General features: G+C 39.0%; 1 protein-coding gene across 1 annotated transcript in view; it reads right to left on the minus strand.

The window, feature by feature from the left end:
* Positions 1-27,514, minus strand: part of CNPY3 (canopy FGF signaling regulator 3) — a 329,077-nt gene that overhangs the window by 1,872 nt on the left and 299,691 nt on the right. The gene's annotated exons all lie outside the window — the stretch shown is intronic.

Genomic DNA, 27,514 nt, shown 5'->3' on the forward strand with positions numbered 1-27,514 from the left:
GTGTATACGGATGTCCCTTACTAACCACTCATTAGTATAGTGTATACGGATGTCCCTTACTAACCACTCATTAGTGTAGTGTATACGGATGTCCCTTACTAACCACTCAGTGTATTGTATACGGATGTCCCTTTCTAACCACTCATTAGTGTAGTGTATACGGATGTCCCTTACTAACCACTCATTAGTGTAGTGTATACGGATGTCCCTTACTAACCACTCATTAGTGTAGTGTATACAGATGTCCCTTTCTAACCACTCAGTGTAGTGTATACGGATGTCCCTTTCTAACCACTCATTAGTGTAGTGTATACGGATGTCCCTTACTAACCACTCATTAGTGTAGTGTATACGGATGTCCCTTTCTAACCACTCATTAGTGTAGTGTATACGGATGTCCCTTACTAACCACTCATTAGTGTAGTGTATACCGGATGTCCCTTTCTAACCACTCATTAGTGTAGTGTATACGGATGTCCCTTACTAACCACTCATTAGTGTAGTGTATACGGATGTCCCTTTCTAACCACTCATTAGTGTAGTGTATACGGATGTCCCTTTCTAACCACTCATTAGTGTAGTATATACGGATGTCCCTTTCTAACCACTCATTAGTGTAGTATATACGGATGTCCCTTACTAACCACTCAGTGTAGTGTATACGGATGTCCCTTTCTAACCACTCATTAGTGTAGTATATACGGATGTCCCTTACTAACCACTCAGTGTAGTGTATACGGGTGTCCCTTTCTAACCACTCATTAGTGTAGTGTATACGGATGTCCCTTTCTAACCACTCATTAGTGTAGTGTATACGGATGTCCCTTTCTAACCACTCATTAGTGTAGTATATACGGATGTCCCTTACTAACCACTCAGTGTAGTGTATACGGATGTCCCTTTCTAACCACTCATTAGTGTAGTGTATACGGATGTCCCTTTCTAACCACTCATTAGTGTAGTATATACGGATGTCCCTTTCTAACCACTCATTAGTGTAGTGTATACGGATGTCCCTTACTAACCACTCATTAGTGTAGTGTATACGGATCTCCCTTACTAACCACTCATTAGTGTAGTGTATACGGATGTCCCTTTCTAACCACTCATTAGTGTAGTGTATACGGATGTCCCTTTCTAACCACTCAGAGTAGTGTATACGGATGTCCCTTACTAACCACTCATTAGTGTAGTGTATACGGATGTCCCTTTCTAACCACTCAGTGTAGTGTATACGGATGTCCCTTACTAACCACTCATTAGTGTAGTGTATACGGATGTCCCTTTCTAACCACTCATTAGTGTAGTGTATACGGATGTCCCTTTCTAACCACTCATTAGTGTAGTGTATACGGATGTCCCTTTCTAACCACTCATTAGTGTAGTATATACGGATGTCCCTTTCTAACCACTCATTAGTGTAGTGTATACGGATGTCCCTTACTAACCACTCATTAGTGTAGTGTATACGGATGTCCCTTACTAACCACTCATTAGTGTAGTGTATACGGATGTCCCTTACTAACCACTCATTAGTGTAGTGTATACAGATGTCCCTTTCTAACCACTCATTAGTGTAGTGTATACGGGACGTCCCTTTCTAACCACTCATTAGTGTAGTGTATACGGGATGCCCCTTTCTAACCACCCATTAGTGTAGTGTATACGGATGTCCCTTTCTAACCACTCATTAGTGTAGTGTATACGGATGTCCCTTACTAACCACTCATTAGTGTAGTGTATATGGATGTCCCTTTCTAACCACTCATTAGTGTAGTGTATACGGATGTCCCTTTCTAACCACTCAGTGTAGTGTATACGGATGTCCCTTACTAACCACTCAGTGTAGTGTATACGGATGTCCCTTACTAACCACTCATTAGTGTAGTGTATACGGATGTCCCTTTCTAACCACTCAGTGTAGTATATACGGATGTCCCTTACTAACCACTCATTAGTGTAGTGTATACGGGATGTCCCTTTCTAACCACTCATTAGTGTAGTGTATACGGATGTCCCTTTCTAACCACTCAGTGTAGTATATACGGATGTCCCTTACTAACCACTCATTAGTGTAGTGTATACGGGATGTCCCTTTCTAACCACTCATTAGTGTAGTGTATACGGATGTCCCTTTCTAACCACTCATTAGTGTAGTGTATACGGATGTCCCTTACTAACCACTCATTAGTGTAGTGTATACGGATGTCCCTTTCTAACCACTCATTAGTGTAGTGTATACGGATGTCCCTTTCTAACCACTCATTAGTGTAGTGTATACGGATGTCCCTTTCTAACCACTCATTAGTGTAGTGTATACGGATGTCCCTTTCTAACCACTCATTAGTGTAGTGTATACGGATGTCCCTTACTAACCACTCATTAGTGTAGTGTATACGGATGTCCCTTACTAACCACTCATTAGTGTAGTGTATACGGATGTCCCTTTCTAACCACTCATTAGTGTAGTGTATACGGATGTCCCTTTCTAACCACTCATTAGTGTAGTGTATACGGATGTCCCTTACTAACCACTCATTAGTGTAGTGTATACGGATGTCCCTTACTAACCACTCATTAGTGTAGTGTATACGGATGTCCCTTACTAACCACTCATTAGTGTAGTGTATACGGATGTCCCTTTCTAACCACTCATTAGTGTAGTGTATACGGATGTCCCTTACTAACCACTCAGTGTAGTGTATACGGATGTCCCTTTCTAACCACTCATTAGTGTAGTATATACGGATGTCCCTTTCTAACCACTCATTAGTGTAGTATATACGGATGTCCCTTTCTAACCACTCATTAGTGTAGTGTATACGGATGTCCCTTTCTAACCACTCATTAGTGTAGTGTATACGGATGTCCCTTTCTAACCACTCATTAGTGTAGTATATACGGATGTCCCTTTCTAACCACTCATTAGTGTAGTGTATACGGATGTCCCTTTCTAACCACTCATTAGTGTAGTGTATACGGATGTCCCTTTCTAACCACTCAGTGTAGTGTATACGGATGTCCCTTTCTAACCACTCATTAGTGTAGTGTATACGGATGTCCCTTTCTAACCACTCATTCGTGTAGTGTATACGGATGTCCCTTACTAACCACTCATTAGTGTAGTGTATACGGATGTCCCTTACTAACCACTCATTAGTGTAGTGTATACGGATGTCCCTTTCTAACCACTCATTCGTGTAGTGTATACGGATGTCCCTTTCTAACCACTCAGTGTAGTGTATACGGATGTCCCTTTCTAACCACTCATTAGTGTAGAGTATACGGATGTCCCTTTCTAACCACTCATTAGTGTAGTGTATACGGATGTCCCTTACTAACCACTCAGTGTAGTGTATACGGATGTCCCTTTCTAACCACTCATTAGTGTAGTGTATACGGATGTCCCTTTCTAACCACTCATTAGTGTAGTGTATACGGATGTCCCTTTCTAACCACTCATTAGTGTAGTGTATACGGATGTCCCTTTCTAACCACTCATTAGTATAGTGTATACGGATGTCCCTTACTAACCACTCATTAGTGTAGTGTATACGGATGTCCCTTTCTAACCACTCAGTGTAGTGTATACGGATGTCCCTTACTAACCACTCATCAGTGTAGTGTATACGGATGTCCCTTTCTAACCACTCAGTGTAGTGTATACGGATGTCCCTTTCTAACCACTCATTAGTGTAGTGTATACGGATGTCCCTTACTAACCACTCAGTGTAGTGTATACGGATGTCCCTTTCTAACCACTCATTAGTGTAGTGTATACGGATGTCCCTTACTAACCACTCATTAGTGTAGTGTATACGGATGTCCCTTACTAACCACTCATTAGTGTAGTATATACGGATGTCCCTTACTAACCACTCATTAGTGTAGTGTATACGGATGTCCCTTTCTAACCACTCATTAGTGTAGTATATACGGATGTCCCTTTCTAACCACTCATTAGTATAGTATATACGGATGTCCCTTACTAACCACTCAGTGTAGTGTATACGGATGTCCCTTTCTAACCACTCATTAGTGTAGTGTATACGGATGTCCCTTACTAACCACTCATTAGTGTAGTGTATACGGATGTCCCTTTCTAACCACTCATTAGTGTAGTGTATACGGATGTCCCTTTCTAACCACTCATTAGTGTAGTATATACGGATGTCCCTTTCTAACCACTCATTAGTGTAGTGTATACGGATGTCCCTTACTAACCACTCATTAGTGTAGTGTATACGGATGTCCCTTTCTAACCACTCATTAGTGTAGTATATACGGATGTCCCTTTCTAACCATTCATTAGTGTAGTATATACGGATGTCCCTTTCTAACCACTCAGTGTAGTGTATACGGATGTCCCTTACTAACCACTCATTAGTGTAGTGTATACGGATGTCCCTTACTAACCACTCATTAGTGTAGTGTATACGGATGTCCCTTTCTAACCACTCATTAGTGTAGTGTATACGGATGTCCCTTTCTAACCACTCATTAGTGTAGTGTATACGGATGTCCCTTTCTAACCACTCATTAGTGTAGTGTATACGGATGTCCCTTTCTAACCACTCATTAGTGTAGTGTATACGGATGTCCCTTTCTAACCACTCATTAGTGTAGTGTATACGGATGTCCCTTTCTAACCACTCATTAGTGTAGTGTATACGGATGTCCCTTTCTAACCACTCAGTGTAGTATATACGGATGTCCCTTTCTAACCACTCATTAGTGTAGTGTATACGGATGTCCCTTTCTAACCACTCAGTGTAGTGTATTCGGATGTCCCTTTCTAACCACTCAGTGTAGTGTATACGGATGTCCCTTACTAACCACTCATTAGGGTAGTATATATAGATGTCCCTTTCTAACCACTCATTAGTGTAGTATATACGGATGTCCCTTACTAACCACTCAGTGTAGTGTATACGGATGTCCCTTACTAACCACTCATTAGTGTAGTATATACGGATGTCCCTTACTAACCACTCAGTGTAGTGTATACGGATGTCCCTTACTAACCACTCATTAGTGTAGTGTATACGGATGTCCCTTTCTAACCACTCATTAGTGTAGTGTATACGGATGTCCCTTTCTAACCACTCATTAGTGTATACGGATGTCCCTAACCACTCATTAGTGTAGTATATACGGATGTCCCTTTCTAACCACTCATTAGTGTATACGGATGTCCCTAACCACTCATTAGTGTAGTATATACGGATGTCCCTTTCTAACCACTCATTAGTGTAGTGTATACGGGATGTCCCTTACTAACCACTCATTAGTGTAGTGTATACGGATGTCCCTTTCTAACCACTCATTAGTGTAGTGTATACGGATGTCCCTTTCTAACCACTCATTAGTGTAGTGTATACGGATGTCCCTTTCTAACCACTCATTAGTGTAGTGTATACGGATGTCCCTTTCTAACCACTCATTAGTGTAGTGTATACGGATGTCCCTTTCTAACCACTCATTAGTGTAGTGTATACGGATGTCCCTTTCTAACCACTCATTAGTGTAGTGTATACGGATGTCCCTTTCTAACCACTCATTAGTGTAGTGTATACGGATGTCCCTTTCTAACCACTCATTAGTGTAGTGTATACGGATGTCCCTTTCTAACCACTCATTAGTGTAGTGTATACGGATGTCCCTTTCTAACCACTCATTAGTGTAGTGTATACGGATGTCCCTTACTAACCACTCATTAGTGTAGTGTATACGGATGTCCCTTTCTAACCACTCATTAGTGTAGTATATACGGATGTCCCTTACTAACCACTCAGTGTAGTGTATACGGATGTCCCTTACTAACCACTCATTAGTGTAGTATATACGGATGTCCCTTACTAACCACTCAGTGTAGTGTATACGGATGTCCCTTACTAACCACTCATTAGTGTAGTGTATACGGATGTCCCTTTCTAACCACTCATTAGTGTAGTATATACGGATGTCCCTTACTAACCACTCAGTGTAGTGTATACGGATGTCCCTTTCTAACCACTCATTAGTGTAGTATATACGGATGTCCCTTACTAACCACTCAGTGTAGTGTATACGGATGTCCCTTACTAACCACTCATTAGTGTAATGTATACGGATGTCCCTTTCTAACCACTCATTAGTGTAGTGTATACGGATGTCCCTTTCTAACCACTCATTAGTGTAGTGTATACGGATGTCCCTTACTAACCACTCATTAGTGTAGTGTATACGGATGTCCCTTTCTAACCACTCATTAGTGTAGTGTATACGGATGTCCCTTACTAACCACTCATTAGTGTAGTGTATACGGATGTCCCTTTCTAACCACTCATTAGTGTAGTGTATACAGATGTCCCTTTCTAACCACTCATTAGTGTAGTGTATACGGATGTCCCTTTCTAACCACTCATTAGTGTAGTGTATACGGATGTCCCTTTCTAACCACTCATTAGTGTAGTGTATACGGATGTCCCTTTCTAACCACTCATTAGTGTAGTGTATACGGATGTCCCTTACTAACCACTCATTAGTGTAGTGTATACGGATGTCCCTTACTAACCACTCATTAGTGTAGTGTATACGGATGTCCCTTTCTAACCACTCATTAGTGTAGTGTATACGGATGTCCCTTACTAACCACTCATTAGTGTAGTGTATACGGATGTCCCTTACTAACCACTCATTAGTGTAGTATATACCGATGTCCCTTTCTAACCACTCAGTGTAGTATATACGGATGTCCCTTACTAACCACTCATTAGTGTAGTGTATACGGATGTCCCTTTCTAACCACTCATTAGTGTAGTATATACGGATGTCCCTTTCTAACCACTCATTAGTGTAGTATATATAGATGGCCCTTACTAACCACTCAGTCTTTCAGTAGGTATAAATCTCCCAGACTTTCTCAGGGCATCTCTATACCCCTTATTTTATGTGTCAGCTTCCTTTACTATACAGCCAAGATGGCTTATTCAGAAATTAAAAAATCAAAACGTATGCTAACCTGATAAATTTCTTTCTTTCCGGATATGGTGAGTCCACGGAATAATCAATTACTGTTGGGATTACCACTCCTGGCGAGCAGGAGGAGGCAAAGAGCACCCCAGCAAAACTGCTAAAATGTCACTTCCCTTCCCACAATCCCCAGTCATTCAATTGAAGGAAAATGGAGAAAAGGGAATAAAACAGGGTGTAGAGGTGCCTGAGGTTAAAATGAAAAATAACTGTCTTAAAATAAAGGGCGGGTCATGGACTCACCATATATGGAAATAAATTTATCAGGTAAGCATACATTTTGTTTTCTTTCCTAAGATATGGTGAGTCCACGGAATCATCAATTACTGTTGGGAATCAAAACCAACACCAGAGGACACAGATGAATAGGGAGGGAAAAGACAGGCAGACCTAAACAGAGGGCACCACCGCTTGAAGAACCTTTCTCCCAAAAGAAGCCTCAGCCAAAGCAAAAGTATCACATTTGGAAAATTTGGAAAAAGTATGTAGAGAAGACCAAGTTGCAGCCTTGCAAACCTGTTCCACAGAAGCTTCATTTTTTCTAAAAGCCCAAGAAGAAGAAACAGCCCTAGTAGAATGAGCTTTAATTCTCTCCGGAGGCTGCTGTCCAGCAGTCTCATAAGCCAAACGAATAATACTTCACATCCAGAAAGAAAGAGAAGTAGCTGAAGTTTTTTGACCTCTACATTTCCCAGAGAAACAAACAAACGGCAGAAGACTGGCAAAAATCCTTAGTCGCCTGTTGATAAAATTTCAGAGCATGCACAACAACCATATTGTGTAACAAATGTTCCTTATGAAAAGGAACAACAATTTTCCTGATTAATATTTCTATCCAAAACAACTTTAGGAAGAAAACCTAACTTAGAACGAAGAACCACCTTATCAGCATGAAAGATAAGGAGAATCATACTGCAAAGCTGAGAGTTCCAAGACTCTCCGAGCAGAAGAAATAGCAACAAGAAACAAAACCTTCCAAGATAACAACTTAATATCTATGGATAAAGGGTTGGGGGGAGTAGATTTGTGAAAATATTGCCAGATTTTACCTGAATTGACGTTTTACATATAATATTCAGATATTGAAATTATTGATTCTGCAAAGAAGCAAAACCTGGAGTGGATTACTCACTAGGAAACCTAACAACAACTAGACAAACTAGTTGTAACTGAGAGTACAACAAAGTTATAAAGAGAGAGTAAATCCACTAGTGTCTAATAACACTATCACATCTACTGATATCATAAGGTTTTCCAAAAAAATAGTGTTGAAAAATTGGTTCCCATTCATTCATACATTATAGTTTATTAGGCTAAGGAACTCACACTCATACAAGTAGCAAAAGCTGTGAATTAAAACCACTTGAACTCTGTGATTAGCATAATAGCCTTAAAGTTAATATGTCACTATTAGATATCCTCAATCCAAAAGATTAAAGTTAACTAAGCCCTTACAATCCGAGGGCTGTTTTACTTTTACATATGCAATAAACGATATGAGGATATAGTATTAACTATTTGGTACATAATATGTCACAAGAGTAAGCAAAGTTAAAAACGGACGATAGGAGAGACAAAGCTGCCCCTATCGGACCCCTGACGCGCGTTTCACGAACGCTTCCTCAGAGGGGGTGCGGGCCGCTGCTACTCGGCGTCCTATATTCAATCTTAATGCCCACCACTTAGACCGGATTGGATACCGGATTGGGAGTTGTCTCCTTACGCTTGGTTGATTCTCCTGTCAATCTTGGTAGGTATTTTACGTAGGAGACATGCGAAAAAAAGGGGATGTGTGCTTGATGGGTTACCGAGGCAACACGAATCAGCAAATACGCTGAAAGTGAAACTGACAATTCTGATATAGACTCAGACCACATAAGTGGGGATGAACCCAATGACACAACACCGAGTACATCTAGTATCAGACCTAGAAGTTATAGCTCTGCACAATCTCGAACCTCCTCCACTTCCTCCTCTGTTTCTTTTTTGTCCACCACACCACAGAACACGACTCAACCAGTTACACAGTCCAATCCAACCAACACACAGAACAGAGGCAACAAAAGAAAGTTCTCAGGCCCTGTAAGGCAATCAACAAGGAGAAGGGAATTGAGTCCATTCAGCAAAATAAGGATGAACAAATGAGAGTGATTAATTTATCAGACCATATACTAAGTGAAACACATAAATCAGTACTTTCTAAAGGACTATCTTTCTGCCCTGTTAATTCTCTTAATAAATTTGAATTGATTAAGGATATACACCTATTTTCTAGAAAAATGTTACTCAAGAAAATGTATGCATATAATCCAAATATCCTTAATGCAGAAGATTTAGCCACAGCTGATATATTATGTGAATTGTCAGAAAGTAGTAATGATACTGATAATATTAACTTGACACCGACACATCAAGTCTGGAAGTCAAATGTGAAACCTAAGTCAACATACGTTCCATCCTTATCCGTATCACCTGAGATACAAGTGTTTTGCAAAATGGTTTGCCAAAAAATTGAACAGATACCTATATACAATGTGAATAACAATCTTAGCAGTTCTGAAATACGAGCTTTAAAGGAGATTGAATCATGGCAGGATATACTGATTAAGCCATCAGACAAGGGTGGGAATGTGGTCCTATGGCCACAACAAATGTACCTAGATGAAGCTACAAAACAACTGTCTAACAATTCCTGCTACAAATTATTGATATTCAATCCCCAGAATTCTTACCTCATACAATATAATCGAATGATTAAAGAAGCATGGGAGAATAACATACTCTCCAATTCAGAAAAAAAGTTTTTGACAAAAGACAATCCTAAAATTGCCACACTGTACTTTCTACCGAAAGTTCACAAAAACCCACTAGAACCACCTGGTAATAGAAACATAGATATTGACGGCAGATAAGAGCCATAGGCCCAGCAAGTCTGCCCCACCTTACCTAACAGTATAAACTTATCTAGTTCGTAGGATAGCCCTATGCTTGTCCCATGCATTTTTAAAGTCCCCCACAGTGTTTGTTGCTACTACCTCTTGAGGAAGTTTATTCCATAAATCAATCACTCTTTCTGTAAAGAAGTGCTTCCTCAAATTACTCCTGAATCTACTACCCTTTAGCTTGAGCTCATGACCCCTTGTTCTTGAATTTTCCATTTTATGTAAAATACCCACAGCCTCAGTTTTACTAAACCCTTTAATGTACTTGAAAGTTGCTATCATATCACCTCTTTCCCTTCTCTCCTCTAAGCTATACATATTTAGGTCATTGAGCCTATCCTGGTAAGTTTTATTTTTTAGACCATGTACCATTTTGGTAGCCCTCCTTTGCACAGATTCAAGTTTGTTAATATCCTTCTGAAGATATGGCCTCCAGAACTGCACACAATACTCAAGATGAGGCCTAACTAATGATCTATAAAGTGGCATAAGAACCTTACTATTTCTGCTGCAAATACCTCTACCAATACATCCAAGCATTCTGCTAGCCTTACTCGCTGCCTTACTACATTGTTTACTAAGTTTTAAATCATCTGAAATAATAATTCCCAAGTCCTGTTCCTCGTCTGTAACAGTCAGTAAAGTGTCATTGAGTCTGTAATTAACATTTGGATTTTTCTTCCCTAAATGCATTATTTTACACTTTGCTGTGTTAAACTTTAGATCCCAGTCGTTTGTCCAATCCTCCAATTGTTGTATATCACTTCTCATTTTGTCTACCCCCCCTGGAACATCCACTCTGTTGCAAATTTTTGTATCATCTGCAAAGAGACATACTTTCCCCTGTAGCCCTTTGCTGATATCGCAGATAAATATGTTAAACAAAACAGGCCCCAGAACTGACCCCTGAGGAACACCACTAGTAACAGCCCCCTCTGCTGAATGAACTCCATTTACTAAGACACTTTGTTTTCTGTCCTTAAGCCAGCATTCCACCCAGTTCACAATTTTTGAATCTAGACCAAGGAGATATAGTTTGTGAATAAGTTTATTGTGTGGGACGGTGTCAAATGCTTTGCTGAAATCTAGATATGCTACATCAACTGCTCCTCCCTTGTCTAATACTTTTGTTACATAATCAAAGAAGTCAATTAGATTAGTCTGACATGATCTCCCTGAAGTAAAACCATGCTGATTTTGGTCCTCTAAATTGTTTGTCTTTATGTAAGTCATAATTCTTTCCTTTAAGAGGCTTTCCATTAATTTCCCTACTACTGAAGTTAAACTAACTGGCCTGTAGTTGCCAGATTCTTCTCTACTGCCCTTTTTATGAAGAGGTATTACATTTGCTATTCTCCAATCATCTGGGACAGCTCCTGTTAATAGTGACTGATTAAACAGATCAGTTAATGGGACAGTTAGCACTGAACGAAGTTCTTTTAAAACCCTTGGATGAATATTATCAGGACCCACTGCCTTTGTAACATTTATTTTTGATAATGCTAACAAAACCTCATCCTCTGTAAAAAGATTACTGTTAAGCTTGTTTCTATTTTGCATAGCATCCCTTAATGTAGACATTGTATCTTCACAATCTTTAGTGAAAACAGAACAGAAGTAATCATTGAGACAGTCTGCAATCTGCTTATCTCCTTCTATTATTCTACCATCAACTGATTTCAATTTTACTATTCCTACCTTATTTTTTCTTCTTTCACTGATATATCTAAAGAATGTTTTGTCCCCATGTTTTACTGACTGTGCTATCTTCTCTTCTGCATCAGCTTTAACTTTCCTAATTAACTGCTTAGTCTTTTTTTGTTGGAGTCTCCATATTTTCATATCATCATCTGCTTGTGTGTGTCTGTAATTTTTATAAGCTATCTTTTTTGTCTTTACAGCATGTGCTACTTCTTTGGAAAACCAAATTGGTTTCCGCTTTCTTTTACTTTTACAGACATGTCTAATACAGTGTGCGGTTGCATCTAAAATGGCACCTTTCACAAATTCCCACTGTTCTTGAACCCCTGTAATAAGATTTTTCCCCTTTAAATAGTTTTTTAGGTATTCTCCCATTAATGAAAAATCTGCCGTCCTAAAGTCTAAAACTTTTGTTTTAGTCTGGGTGTACAGTTCCTGAACATGAATACTAAACCAAACAGATTGATGATCACTGGATCCTAAGTTCTCACCTACAGACACATCTGAAACTGTATCACTGTTTGTAAGTATTAGATCTAATATAGCTTCCTTACGAGTTGGTTCCTTGACTAATTGTTCAAGTGATTCCCCTAGCAGAGATTCAAGAATATACCTGCTTCTAGCCGATCTAGCAGAAGGAATCTTCCAGTCTATATCTGGCAAATTAAAGTCCCCCAGTACTATAACCTTACCCTTCATGGTCATTTTGGTTATTTCATCTAATAACAGATTGTCCAGTTTTTCATCCTGCAATGGAGGCCTATATACAACCCCTATTCTAAAAACATTTTTATCTCCAATTTCCAAAGTCACCCAAATACTTTCCACCTCATCATTTGTTCCTACAATTTCAGTAACCTTTATATTTTCATTTACATACAAAGCAACTCCTCCACCTTTCTTTCCTACTCTGTTCTTTTTAAATAACCTGTATCCAGGTATGACTATGTCCCAGTCATGCAAATCATTGTACCATGTTTCTGTTATAGCTACTAAATCCAAGTTGTCCCTAGTCATTATTGAAATGAGTTCAGGTAATTTATTTCCTAAGCTGCGAGCATTTGTGCTCATGGCACGAAGAATTTTTCTACTAGAATTTCTAGAATTGTTACTTGGACTAACAGTTTTGGCATGCTGTGGGGGGCAGGTGGATATATTAATGCTACCCCCCTTTATTAGTTTAAATGATTTCTAATAAAGTATTTGAACTCCTCTCCCAGATACTCTGTTCCTTTAGCATCCAAATGCAAGCCATCTCTCCTAAATAACCTAGTATCTTTCCAAACAGAGCTATAATGGCCAATAAAACCAAATCCTCGTTCCCTGCACCACTTATCTAACCAAGAATTAAATGTTGTTATCCGCTCCATCTTTCCTGCTTCCTGGTCATACACAGGTAAAATAGCAGAAAATGATAGAGTTGATGCCACAGTCTCTAAATGATTACCTAGGTCACAAAACTCTTTCTGAACAGCAGCAACATGATTACTAGCCAGATCATTTGTTCCTAAATGAACAATCACATCCAACTCACTTCCCTTTCCTGCTGCCTTAACAATTCTCAAAATACGATTCCTATCCCTGTGAGCAGTAGCTCCTGGAAGACATCTAACCTCCCTTGTTTCTCCTTTACTTTCACCTAAATACACATTCCTCAAAATAGAGTCACCCACTAACAGTCTTTTTCTCAAAAACACATCTGCAGTTCTTTCCTGTGTTATGTTACCTGGAGAATCAGGTGCCAATAGATTTAAATTACCTGTTACAGCTTCAGAGGGCTCAGAAACAGCAATCTCCTCATCACAAGTGTATTCGGCAAGAGCAGCATAGGAGTTTTGCAATGGCAGAGGTTGTGGGCAATGCTTCTGGTCTACTGTTCTAATTCTTCCAGAGCCTACAGTGATCCATCTGCCTCTCCTTGCTGATCTCTGGGGTAGAGGGGCTTCTTTCTGAGGCAGCTTTGTAGAGGTAACAGGTATGTTACTTACCTTAGCTTGAAGTTTAGCTATTTCCTCCCTTAACAGGGAAAACTGCTTACAAACAGGACAGCCCCTAAATCTCCAAAAAGTAGAACGATTAAAAAGTGCAAAACACCCATTGCACTGTATCTGAGACATTTTAAACTATGCAACACTTTAACAATAAGAAAAATATAAGTATTATTTTCTACTGAATAAGCCTGAATAACCCTGAATAACTCCTGAAATAACTCAAATATCCTTATGTATTTAATCCTTTTGTAGTTTGATCTCTTTGCTAAGAAGCAGAGCTAAATGTTTAGCAGAGCTAAACAGATCTCTTTAAATACCCTCAGAAAGATATAGTGGGGTCCCTCCTAATTGCTCACCTATGCAAACAATCTAATTGTTATCTAATTGCAATACTAAAAACCAGAATACAAAAGAATGTAAATTAACTCAAACCTTTAACTATTCAATTTCTGTAGTGAAACTAATTCACAGTTCAGGTCTACCACCTTTAACTATTCAATTTCTGTAGTGAAACTAATTCACAGTTCAGGTCTACCACCTATAAAAAAACAAAATATAAAGTTAATAGAAATACAAAATATATTATCTGAAAGTACAAACTATTCAAGTAACAACAATTTAAAAGAGAAATGTTATATACCTTTCTGAAATAACTCAAATATCCTTATGTATTTAATCCTTTTGTAGTTTGATCTCTTTGCTAAGAAGCAGAGCTAAATGTTTAGCAGAGCTAAACAGATCTCTTTAAATACCCTCAGAAAGATAGGGTGGGGTCCCTCCTAATTGCTCACCTATGCAAACAATCTAATTGTTATCTAATTGCAATACTAAAAACCAGAATACAAAAGAATGTAAATTAACTCAAACCTTTAACTATTCAATTTCTGTAGTGAAACTAATTCACAGTTCAGGTCTACCACCTTTAACTATTCAGTTTCTGTAGTGAAACTAATTCACAGTTCAGGTCTACCACCTTTCTGAAATAACTCAAATATCCTTATGTATTTAATCCTTTTGTAGTTTGATCTCTTTGCTAAGAAGCAGAGCTAAATGGTAGACCTATCATGTCTGGAAATGATAATTTAACTGAGAATGCTAGCAAATTCATAGACTTAAGATTGAGGGAATATTTAACAACATTACCATCATACGTTCGTGACACTATGGAGGTCTTGCAAATGGTAAAAGATATTGAACTAACAGACAACATGTGGTTAGTCACAGCAGATGTAGAGTCCCTATACACCAACATCAGGCATAGGGATGGAATAGAAGCCATTAAATACTACCTAGCCTCAAACAGTCTAGAGAATGAAACACATAATGCTTTCATAATTCAGTTGTTACATTTTATTCTAACACACAATTTCTTTACATTCAATGATAGGTACTATCTTCAAACACAGGGTACCGCAATGGGTACTGCCTGTGCACCTACATACGCAAATTTATTCCTTGATTTTTGGGAACGCTTCTGTGTATTTTCAGACGTATTGCAAATGTATACTGAACATATACCCCTGTGGGTAAGATTCATTGATGATGTCCTGTTCATCTGGGAGGGTACATTTGATGATTTGCAACTCTTTATGTCTAAACTCAATGAGAATGAATTAAACATAAAATTGACATATTCTGCGAGCCAGCAGGAGATATGCTTCTTAGACTTGAAATTGTTTAAAAACATAGATGGTGTTATCAACACCACAATTTATAGAAAGGAAACAGCAACGAATACTCTCCTACATTACTCGAGTGCTCACTCACCAAGCACCCTTAAAGCGATCCCATATGGGGAATTTTTAAGGCTCCGCCGAAACTGTACAAGTAAAGATATCTACATAATAGAGAGTGAGGCACTATCGCAAAGGCTAATATCACGAGGGTACAGCAAAAAGTCTGTAAAGAGAGCCAAGTATAAGGCACTAAAAGTTTGCAGAGATGAACTATTGGTTCCCAAGGAAAGAACAAAAGCTGAATCCTGCCCAAGGCTAATAACTACGTATAACCCACAGATGAGACATGTGACAAAAATCATAAATGACCATTGGCAAATACTACAGAATGATGAGACCCTCAAACCTCTCATTGGAGAAAGAGTATCACTTGGATATAAGAGACCAAAGAATTTAAGGGATAAATTGGTATCTAGCCATTTTGTGAGATCTACAAAAAAACAACATAAGGACCCAGGCATGTACCCTTGTGGAACATGCTCTGCATGTCAATATGTGTGGAAAGTCAAAACTCTGACTGATAAAACTGGTAGGATTCATAAAATACCCTACCATTTTTCATGCACTACAATTGGAGTAGTCTATGCACTACATTGTTCATGCCAGATGTTTTATGTTGGCATGACTACTAGGGAGGTAAAAACAAGAATTTTGGAACACTGCTATAACATCAAAACAGCAAAACGAGATCTGAGCAAGGGCAAAAAAATAACCTCAGTTGCCAAACATTTCTTACTACACCATGAGAGCTCTCCTAAAGATTTGAAATTCACAGTAATTCAAAAAGCATCACTTGGCATTAGAGGTGGTAACATAGAAAAAGTGCTGTTAAAAATGGAATGCAGGTGGATTTACTTATTGAACACTGTCAAACCAAGTGGGATGAATGACTACAATAATTATTTTGTCTATCTGTAAAATCTTTTGCAATAAGTTACTATCAGACGTTACAGCTAATATAACCAGTCCAGTCCCAAGTGAATTATATCCAGTCCAATGTGGATCATGTCCAACATGGGATTAAGAGATTATTAGCTATGAAACACACAGATCTAAAGGTCGTAATGTAGCAAAAAATTCAACTTTCACCTTACTACACTTAGGATCGATATCAATATATACCTACCATTCACCTCACACACGTACCTCCAATCACTGGAACATAATAATAAAATTTGATATCCCCTAAAACATTCATTCACATATACACTACCTTTATAATGTCATTTGTATAATTTATACACATTCATCACAATTTTATTTAAGCCACCTCCAATCACTGAAACATAATAATATGATTTGATATCCCTTAACACATTCACTTTTATAATGTCATTTTTATAATTTACACACATTCACCACAATCTTATTTAAGTGTTGTTATGTAGTAGTTTCAAGAATTAATTGCACGCTAGGATTTGAGCACATAGAAATATTTTTTTCTAAGTGGGCACACTCACTTACAATGGAATAGCTTTAGTAACGGTAGCACAATGAACCTCAGTATATATCTATTCAGATCTATACATTCCCTCACATATTATAATTGAGCTGTTTGCAGCTTGGTCCTAGGTGTCAGTAAAATATCTTTACATTCTTAATATTCCTAAAGATATGGATTCTGTACAATCTTAAATATTATTAGTACATAACAGGCTTGTTCCATCATGCATAAAGAATCTGGCCACAGGATCATCTGGGATAACAGTGGAATTAATATAATTATTTCAACTTAGCATCCTAGGAACATCAGAATAACTACTTCAACCTCGCATTAAATATAAGTGAATAGTAATAGCTTATAAGTAAGCATATAGTTTTACAGCACACACCGATATTAACCGTGAGGACGGTGACCAGTAAAAATAAGTAGTTAGTATTAACACAGAATATTTATTCCTTGCATGGATATTGAAGTACGAATCCTAAAATTGTTATGCAAGAAATAAGAAGATAGTATTACTTATTGCGCAATTGAATTCTAACAAGAACAGTAAAAAAACAGAAAACAAAAAAGATTTGACTATCGTGAATATAATAAAAAAACGCATTGTATAAATCCCGCAAAGTATAAATTGATCTACGAGTGTGTAATCAGAAGAGCAATCCCAGGTATATACTTCACAATTGCCAATTTTTGGCGATAAGAATTGTATACCAACAGAGTTATAATCTAGCTACTGTGATGTTTACAATAACGCTTTTTTAGTTGATCATCCAATCACAGTTATTCGAATCAGCACACCCACTGTAGGCAAGACAAGCGTATTTGCTGATTGGTGTTGCCTCGGTAACCCATCAAGCACACATCCCCTTTTTTTCGCATGTCTCCTACGTAAAATACCTACCAAGATTGACAGGAGAATCAACCAAGCGTAAGGAGACAACTCCCAATCCGGTCTAAGTGGTGGGCATTAAGATTGAATATAGGACGCCGAGTAGCAGCGGCCCGCACCCCCTCTGAGGAAGCGTTCGTGAAACGCGCGTCAGGGGTCCGATAGGGGCAGCTTTGTCTCTCCTATCGTCCGTTTTTAACTTTGCTTACTCTTGTGACATATTATGTACCAAATAGTTAATACTATATCCTCATATCGTTTATTGCATATGTAAAAGTAAAACAGCCCTCGGATTGTAAGGGCTTAGTTAACTTTAATCTTTTGGATTGAGGATATCTAATAGTGACATATTAACTTTAAGGCTATTATGCTAATCACAGAGTTCAAGTGGTTTTAATTCACAGCTTTTGCTACTTGTATGAGTGTGAGTTCCTTAGCCTAATAAACTATAATGTATGAATGAATGGGAACCAATTTTTCAACACTATTTTTTTGGAAAACCTTATGATATCAGTAGATGTGATAGTGTTATTAGACACTAGTGGATTTACTCTCTCTTTATAACTTTGTTGTACTCTCAGTTACAACTAGTTTGTCTAGTTGTTAATATCTATGGAATGCATAGGCTCAAACAGAGCCTTCTGCAAAACTTTAAGAACAAGGTTAAGGCTGCAAGTAGGAGAAACAGACTTAAACACAGGCCTGATTCTGATCAGTGCCTGACAAAAGGATTGCACGTCTGGCAAAACTGCCAGACACTTATATAACAAAATAGACAAGGCAGAAAACTGACCCTGCAGACTACTTGCTGACAAACCCTTCTCCAGACCTTCCTGGAGAAAAGACAAAATCCTAGGAATCCTGACCATACTCCAAGAGTAGCCCTTGGATTCACACCAATAAAGATATTTACGCCATATCTTATGGTAAATTTTCCTAGTAACAGGCTTGCAAGCCTGAATCATGTTCTCAATGACCGACTCAGCAACCATGCTTAGACAGAACTAAGCCTTCAATCTCCAAGCAGTTTTCTTCAGAGAACTGAGATTTGGATGAAGGAAGGGATCATGATTCAGAAGGTCCTTCCTCAGAGACAATCTCCAAGGTGGAAGCGACGACATCTCCACTAGGTTTGTATAACAGATCCTGCGAAGCCACGCAGGGGCTATTAGAGTCACTGACGCTCTCTCTCCTTCTGATACGAGCAATGACTCGTGGAAGGAGAGCAAACAGAGAACACGGGTATGCCAGTCTGAAATCCCAAGGTACCGACAGAACGGCCTGTGGATCCCTTGACCTTGCAACGTACCTTGGAAACTTGGCATTCTGCCGAGACGCCATCAGATCCAACTCAGGCACTCCCCTTTTGAGGGTAAAGCTGGATAACACCTCCAGATGGAATTCCTTTCCACTCCTTGAATGTGAATGGCAACAGCAATTTTGAGCCTACGTCCACTGAACAATCCGATCAACCTCCTACATGGCTAAGGAACTCAGAGTTCCTTCCTGGTGGTTGATGTAAGTCACTGAGTATATGTTAACTGACTGGAAACTGATAAACCTGGCTAAGAACAAACTGAGGCTAACTTATCAGAGCATTGTAAAACGCTCTCAATGCCAAGATGTTTTAAAGCAGAGCAGACTCTTCCCGAGTACAGAGTCCCAGCACCTTGAGCAAGTCCCAAACTGCTCCCCAGCCCAGCAGGCTGGCGTCCGTGGACACAATCTCAGAAAAACATAATTTATGTAAGAACTTACCTGATAATTTTTTTTATATTGGCAAGAGTCCATGAGCTAGTGACGTATGGGATATACAATCCCACCAGGAGGGGCAAAGTTTCCCAAACCTCAAAATGCCTATAAATACACCCCTCACCACACCCACAATTCAGTTTAACGAATAGCCAAGTAGTGGGGTGATAAAGAAAGGAGTAAAAAGCATCAACAAAGGAATTTTGAAAATAATTGTGCTTTATACAAAAAATCATAACCACCATAAAAAGGGTGGGTCTCATGGACTCTTGCCAATATGAAAGAAATTAATTTATCAGGTAAGTTATTACATAAATTATGTTTTCTTTCATGTAATTGTCAAGAGTCCATGAGCTAGTGATGTATGGGATAGCAATACCCAAGATGTGGAACTCCACAGAAGAGTCACTAGAGAGGGAGGGATAAAATAATAACAGTCATTTTCCGCTGAAAAAATAAATCCACAACCCAAAATATAAACTTTATTCTCATAATGAAAAGAAAAAACTATAACATAAGCAGAGGAATCAAACTGAAACAGCTGCCTGAAGAACTTTTCTACCAAAAACTGCTTTTGAAGAAGCAAATACATCAAAACGGTAGAATTTAGTAAATGTATGCAAAAGAAGACCAAGTTGCTGCTTTGCAAATCTGATCAATTGAAGCTTCATTCTTAAAAGCCCACAAATTGGAGACTGATCTAGTAGAATGAGCTGTAATTCTCTGAGGCGGGGCCTGACCCGACTCCAAATAAGCATGATGAATCAAAAGCTTTAACCAAGATGCCAAGGAAATGGCAGAAGCCTTCTGACCTTTCCTTGAACCAGAAAATATGACAAATAGACTAGCAGTCTTCCTGAAATCTTTAGTAGCTTCAACATAATATTTCAAAGCTCTTACCACATCCAAAGAATGTAAGGATCTCTCCAAAGAATTCTTAGGATTAGGACACAAGGAAGGGACAACAATTTCTCTATTAATGTTAGAATTCTCAACTTTAGGTAAGAATTTAAATGAAGTCCGCAAAACTGCCTTATCCTGATGGAAAATCAGAAAAGGAGATTTACAAGAAAGAGCAGATAATTCGGAAACTCTTCTAGCAGAAGAGATGGCCAAAATGAACAACACTTTCCAAGAAAGTAGTTTAATGTCCAAAGAATGCATAGGCTCAAATGGAGGAGCCTGTAAAGCCTTCAAAACCAAATTAAGACTCCAAGGAGGAGAGATTGATTTAATGACAGGCTTGATACGGACCAAAGCCTGTACAAAACAGTGAATATCAGGAAGCTTGGCAATCTTTCTGTGAAATAAAAGAAAATTTATTCTTACCTGATAAATTTGTTTCTTTTTAGACACTATGAGTCCACGGATCATCTTAATTACTTATGGCATATACACCTCCTGGTCAGCAGGAGGAGACAAAGAGCACCACAGCAGAGCTGTTAAATAGTTCCTCCCTTCCCTCCCACTCCAGTCATTCGACCGAAGTTAGGAAGAGAAAGGAAAAGCCAAGGTGCAGAGGTGTCTGAGGTTTACAATAATTAACAACCTGTCTTAAAAGAACAGGGCGGGACGTGGACTCATCGTATCTAAAAAGAAACAAATTTATCAGGTAAGCATACATTTTCTTTTCTTTTTAAAGACGCGATGAGTCCACGGATCATCTTTATTACTTATGGGATACAATACCCAAGCTAGAGGACACAGATGATACAGGAGGGACAAGACAGGGAACCTAAACCAAAGGCACCACTGCTTGAAGAACCTTTCTCCTAAAAGCTGCCTCAGCCGAGGCAAAATTATCAAATTTGTAAAATTTAGAAAAAGTGTGAAGAGAGGACCAAGATGCAGCCTTGCAAATCTGTTCTACAGTATGCAATGGGGTACACTGAGCGCCTACCTAGATAAGACCTTGGCTTTGGAAATTTGACTCCTAGTAGTCAATATACAATTTAGATAAAAGTAGAGGTTACCAAAGCGCCAAATACCAAATAAAAGGCTGGGTCTGAGCCAATAATAGTTAAAATCACAATTAGTATAAAAAGTGCATTTATTCATACAGATTCACAAATAAAAACAAGTAAAAACAAGTAACAAACAATTAAAATTAAAATTATGTAAAACTGCGCAAAAAAGACCGAATTGAAATGCTAGCCTTGATCAGTGGCTAGAAAAAACACTAGAAAAGCCTGGTTTCCCAATACACAATATTTCAAATAATATCTGGATACCATATAACCACTTAGAGAGTGGACTAATAAAGGTGGGACATGTTTGGTGTCCTAAGATACGTCTATGGGGTGTAGTAGGATATTGCTTACAAAATTAAGTAAGGTCAGATTTATCTTGCTAATTAACGTGACGTGTGTGACATACAATAAATGTCGTTTAAGGTAGTAACCTGTGTGAGCAAAGCTTGAAGTTTGGACATTCTATCTGTACAATTCCTAAAAAGGTAATCTAGGTGTAAGTAGATTGATTCTGCTAGTTACAGCAGCGTATTAGATGTGTATTGTGTGAGATATATCCTCACGGTTTATCTGACTTTTTAAAAATCAGAATGTGGGTAAATGTTGTCCAAGAGAGTGATGATGAAAGATATTCGTGAGTGATACAACTTTGTGCGTGATGGATACAAACTATAAATACAAATAATAATAACACACTGGATGATTAAAAATAGCGTGAAACATCAAAGCAAATTCGGCGTGAAACAACAAAACAAAATCACAATTTCCTAGTGATTAAATGTGAGCAACGTTAAACTTTAACGAATGGCGTGAAATATTAACGTAAAACGACAAAAAACAAATAAACTGTGAACACTGTGAAACACCTTAATAGTGTTCAAAAATGAAAAAAACAATTCAAAAATGTCAGGGTCCCTAAAACTTTAGAGCAAACCAAATGATTCAAAAAAACAGTGGCCACTGTGAAAAAAGAGGAAACAATAAAGTGAACAGTCAATCCAACAAACAGATAAGTGATTTTAAAACCCTCTGCTAGTATATACTAGCAGAGGGTTTTAAAATCACTTATCTGTTTGTTGGATTGACTGTTCACTTTATTGTTTCCTCTTTTTTCACAGTGGCCACTGTTTTTTTGAATCATTTGGTTTGCTCTAAAGTTTTAGGGACCCTGACATTTTTGAATTGTTTTTTTCATTTTTGAACACTATTAAGGTGTTTCACAGTGTTCACAGTGTTTATTTGTTTTTTGTCGTTTTACGTTAATATTTCACGCCATTCGTTAAAGTTTAACGTTGCTCACATTTAATCACTAGGAAATTGTGATTTTGTTTTGTTGTTTCACGCCGAATTTGCTTTGATGTTTCACGCTATTTTTAATCATCCAGTGTGTTATTATTATTTGTATTTATAGTTTGTATCCATCACGCACAAAGTTGTATCACTCACGAATATCTTTCATCATCACTCTCTTGGACAACATTTACCCACATTCTGATTTTTAAAAAGTCAGATAAACCGTGAGGATATATCTCACACAATACACATCTAATACGCTGCTGTAACTAGCAGAATCAATCTACTTACACCTAGATTACCTTTTTAGGAATTGTACAGATAGACTGTCCAAACTTCAAGCTTTGCTCACACAGGTTACTACCTTAAACGACATTTATTGTATGTCACACACGTCACGTTAATTAGCAAGATAAATCTGACCTTACTTAATTTTGTAAGCAATATCCTACTACACCCCATAGACGTATCTTAGGACACCAAACATGTCCCACCTTTATTAGTCCACTCTCTAAGTGGTTATATGGTATCCAGATATTATTTGAAATATTGTGTATTGGGAAACCAGGCTTTTCTAGTGATTTTTTCTAGCCACTGATCAAGGCTAGCATTTCAATTCGGTCTTTTTTGCGCAGTTTTACATAATTTTAATTTTAATTGTTTGTTACTTGTTTTTACTTGTTTTTATTTGTGAATCTGTATGAATAAATGCACTTTTTATACTAATTGTGATTTTAACTATTATTGGCTCAGACCCAGCCTTTTATTTGGTATTTGGCGCTTTGGTAACCTCTACTTTTATCTAAATCTGTTCTACAGAAGCTTCATTTTTGAATGCCCATGAAGAAGCAACAGCCCTAGTGGAATGAGCCGTAACCCTCTCAGGAGGCTGCTGTCCAGCAGTCTCATATGCAAAGCGGATGATACTCTTCAGCCAAAAAGAAAGAGGTAGCTGTAGCTTTCTGACCCTTACGTTTTCCAGAGAAAATTACAAAGAAGAGGACTGACGAAAGTCCTTAGTCGCTTGTAAGTAAAATTTTAAAGCACGGACCACGTCCAAATTGTGCAGAAGACAATCTTTTTGAGAAGAAGGATTAGGACACAAGGAGGAAACAACAATCTCCTGATTAATGTTCTTGTCTGAAACAACCTTAGGCAGAAAACCTAGTTTAGTCCGTAAAACTACCTTATCTGAATAGAAAATAAGGTAAGGCGAAGTGTATTGCAACGCCGAGAGCTCAGACACTCTACGAGCTGAAGAAATAGCAACAATAAATAAAACTTTCCAAGATAACAACTTAAAGGGCCATAATACCCAAATGTTTAAACACTTGAAAGTGATGCAGCATAGCTGTAAAATGCTGACTAGAAAATATCTCCTGAACATCTCTATGTAAAAAAGAAAGATATTTTACCTCAAAAGTTCCTCAGTAGCCACCTCCCATTGTAAAGGATTTCTAAGCAGCATTTTAGTGTGTCTGTCCTGGGATATCTGAAGGGATGAGCATTGTGCACTCTCATCTTATTTCACCAATCAGGTAAATGAAGTTTACAATGAAATCTCATGAGAGTCAAGTCAAATCTCATGAGATCACAGTAAAAGTTCATGACCTCAGCACTGCTGATGCTGATTGGCTGCTGTTCATTTCTTCATTTTTTTAAAAATTTTTTACCTGCAGCTGGGAGCAGTTGAGTATAACTTTTTACACAGAACTTACTCTGCTGAGCTGAGGAAGTTATGAAGTAAAATATCTTCCTTTTTTACATAGAGTTGGTCAGGTGATATTTTCCTGTCAGCTTTTTACAGTTATACTGCATCAGTTTCAAGTGATTTAGCATATGAGTATTATGTCCCTTTAATATCTAAGAAATGCATAGGCTCAAACGGAGCCCCTTAAGGAACCTTGAGAACTAAATTCAGGCTCCATGGAGGAGTTACTGGTTTGAACACAGGCCTGATCCTAACCAAGGCCTGACAAAATGATTGTAACATTTGGGACATCTGCCAGACGTTTGTGTAACAAAATAGATAAGGCAGAGATTTGACCCTTTAGGGAACTTGTCGACAATCCCTTCTCCAAACCTTCTTGGAGAAAAGACAAAATTCTGGGAATCCTAACTCTACTCCATGAGTAGCCCTTAGATTCACACCAATAGAGATATTTATGCAATATCCTATGGTGAATCTTTCTAGTTACAGGCTTACAAGCCTGAATCATGGTCTCTATGACCGAATCAGAAAACCCCTGCTTGGATAGGATTAAGCGTTCAATCTCCAAGCAGTCAGCTTTAGAGAAACTAGATTTGGGTGAAGGAAGGGCCCTTGAATGAGAAGGTCCTTCCTCAACGAAAGTCTCCAAGGTGGTATGGATGACATGTCCACCAGATCTGCATACCAAATCCTGCGCGGCCAAGCAAGTGCAATGAGGATCATCGGTGCCCTCTCCTGCTTGATTCGAGCAATGACCCGAGGAAGAAGCGCAAACGGATGGAATAGGTATGCAAGATTGAAGGACCAAGGAACCGCTAGAGCATCTATCAGTTCCGCCTGGGGATCCCTGGACTTCGACCCGTATCTCTGGAGCTTGGCATTCTGATGAGATGCCATGAGATCCAACTCCGGCCGACCCCATTTGAGAATCAGGTTGGAGAACACCTCCGGATGGAGTTCCCACTCTCCCGGATGAAAGGTCTGCCTGCTCAGAAAGTTCGCCTCCCAGTTGTCCACCCCTGGGATGTAGATCGCTGACAGATGGCAAGAGTGGGCCTCCGCCCACCGGATTATCTTGGCTACTTCGGTCATCGCTAAGGAACTCCTCATTCCTCCCTGATGATTGATGTAAGCCACTGACGTGATGTTGTCCGACTGGAATCTGATATACTGGGCCGAAGCCAACGGAGGCCAGGCCAGAAGAGCATTGAAGATCGCTCTTAGTTCCAGGATGTTTATAGGAAGAACAGACTCTGCCTGAGTCCACACTCCCTGAGCCTTTAGGGAACCCCAGACAGCTCCCAACCCTAAAAGGCTGGCATCTGTTGTCACAATCACCCAAGAAGGTCTGCGAAAGCAGGTTCCCTGGGATAGATGATCCAGAGACAACCACCATTGAAGAGAGTCTCTTGTCTCCTGTTCCAGGATTATTCGAGGAGATAAATCTGCTTAAACTCCATTCCACTGCCTGAGCATATTTAACTGCAGAGGCCTGAGGTGAAACCGAGCAAACGGTATGATGTCCATTGCCGCCACCATCAGTCCGATTACTTCCATGCACTGAGCCACTGACAGCCGAGGATTGGACTGAAGGGCTCGACAGGTATCTAAAATCTTTGATTTCCTGACCTCTGTCAGACAAAATCCTCATAGATATAGAATCGATTAGAGTTCCCAAGAAAGTCACCCTTGTCTTCAGGATCAAGGAACTCTTTTCCAGATTTACCTTCCACCCGTGAGTTCTCAGGAAGGATAGCACAATGTCAATATGAGACCTTGCTTGTTGACAAGATGGCGCCTGGATTAGAATACCGTCCAGATAAGGCGCCACCGCAATGCCCCGCAGTCTTAGAACCGCCAGCAGAGACCCCAGAACCTTTGTTAAAATTCTGGGTGCCGTGGCCAGACCAAAAGAAAGAGCCACAAACTGAAAGTGTTTGTCCAGAAAGGCAAACCTTAGGAACTTGTGATGATCTCTGTGGATAGGGACATGTAGATATGCATCCTTTAAGTCCATTGTCATCAAAAACTGACCCTCCTGGATCAATGGAAGAATGGTACGAATAGTTTCCATCTTGAATGATGGAACTCTGAGAAACTTGTTTAGACTCTTGAGGTCTAAGAAAGGTCTGAAGGTTCCCTCCTTTTGGGAACTACAAACAGATTTAAATAAAAACCCTGCCCCTGTTCCTGTACTGGAACAGGAATAATCACTCCCAGGGAGGAGAGGTCTCTTACACAATGTAAGAACGCCTCTTTTTTTTAATCTGGTTTGCAGATAATCTTGAAAGAAGAAATCTTCCTCGAGGAGGAAAATTTTTGAACTCCAGTTTGCATCCCTGAGACACTATTTCTATTGCCCAGGGATCCTGGACGTCCTGAACCCAAGCCTGAATGAAGAAAGTCTGGCCCCTACCAGATCCGGTACCGGATCGGGGGCATGCCCTTCATGCTGTTTCGGATTCAGCAGCAGGCTTCTTGGATTGTTTACCCTTGTTCCAAGACTGATTGGGTCTCCAAGTAGGCTTAGATTGTGAATAGTTTCCTTCCTGTTTAGAGGAGGAAGGGAAAGAATTTCCCTTAAAATTTCGAAAGGAACGAAAATTACTTTGTCGTCCTTTTTGTTTACTTCTCTTATCCTGAGGAAGAAGATGACCCTTACCTCCCGTGATATCAGAGATAATTTCCTTCAGGCTAGGTCCAAACAAGGTCTTCCCCTTGTAAGGAATTGCTAGAAGCTTAGACTTGGATGACACGTCCGCAAACCAAGGTTTTAACCATAAATCTCTGCATGCTAGGATAGAGAACCCTGAACTCTTAGCTGCCAATTTAGTAATTTGCAGAGAAGCATCCGTAATAAAAGAGTTGCAGTGGTCCGAGGTGTAGGCGGGCAAAAGGAACTATGTCCATTGCCGCTAACATGAGTCCGAAGTTTTGATTTTCTGACCTCCGTCAGAAATATTTTCATTTCTACCGAGTCTATCAGAGTCCCTAGGAAGGAAACTCTTATATAAGAGGGAAGAGAGAACTCTTTTTATGTTCACCGTCCACCCGTGAGATTTCAGAAA

The sequence above is a fragment of the Bombina bombina genome, chromosome 4, assembly GCF_027579735.1.
Source record: "Bombina bombina isolate aBomBom1 chromosome 4, aBomBom1.pri, whole genome shotgun sequence".
Lineage (NCBI taxonomy): Eukaryota > Metazoa > Chordata > Amphibia > Anura > Bombinatoridae > Bombina > Bombina bombina.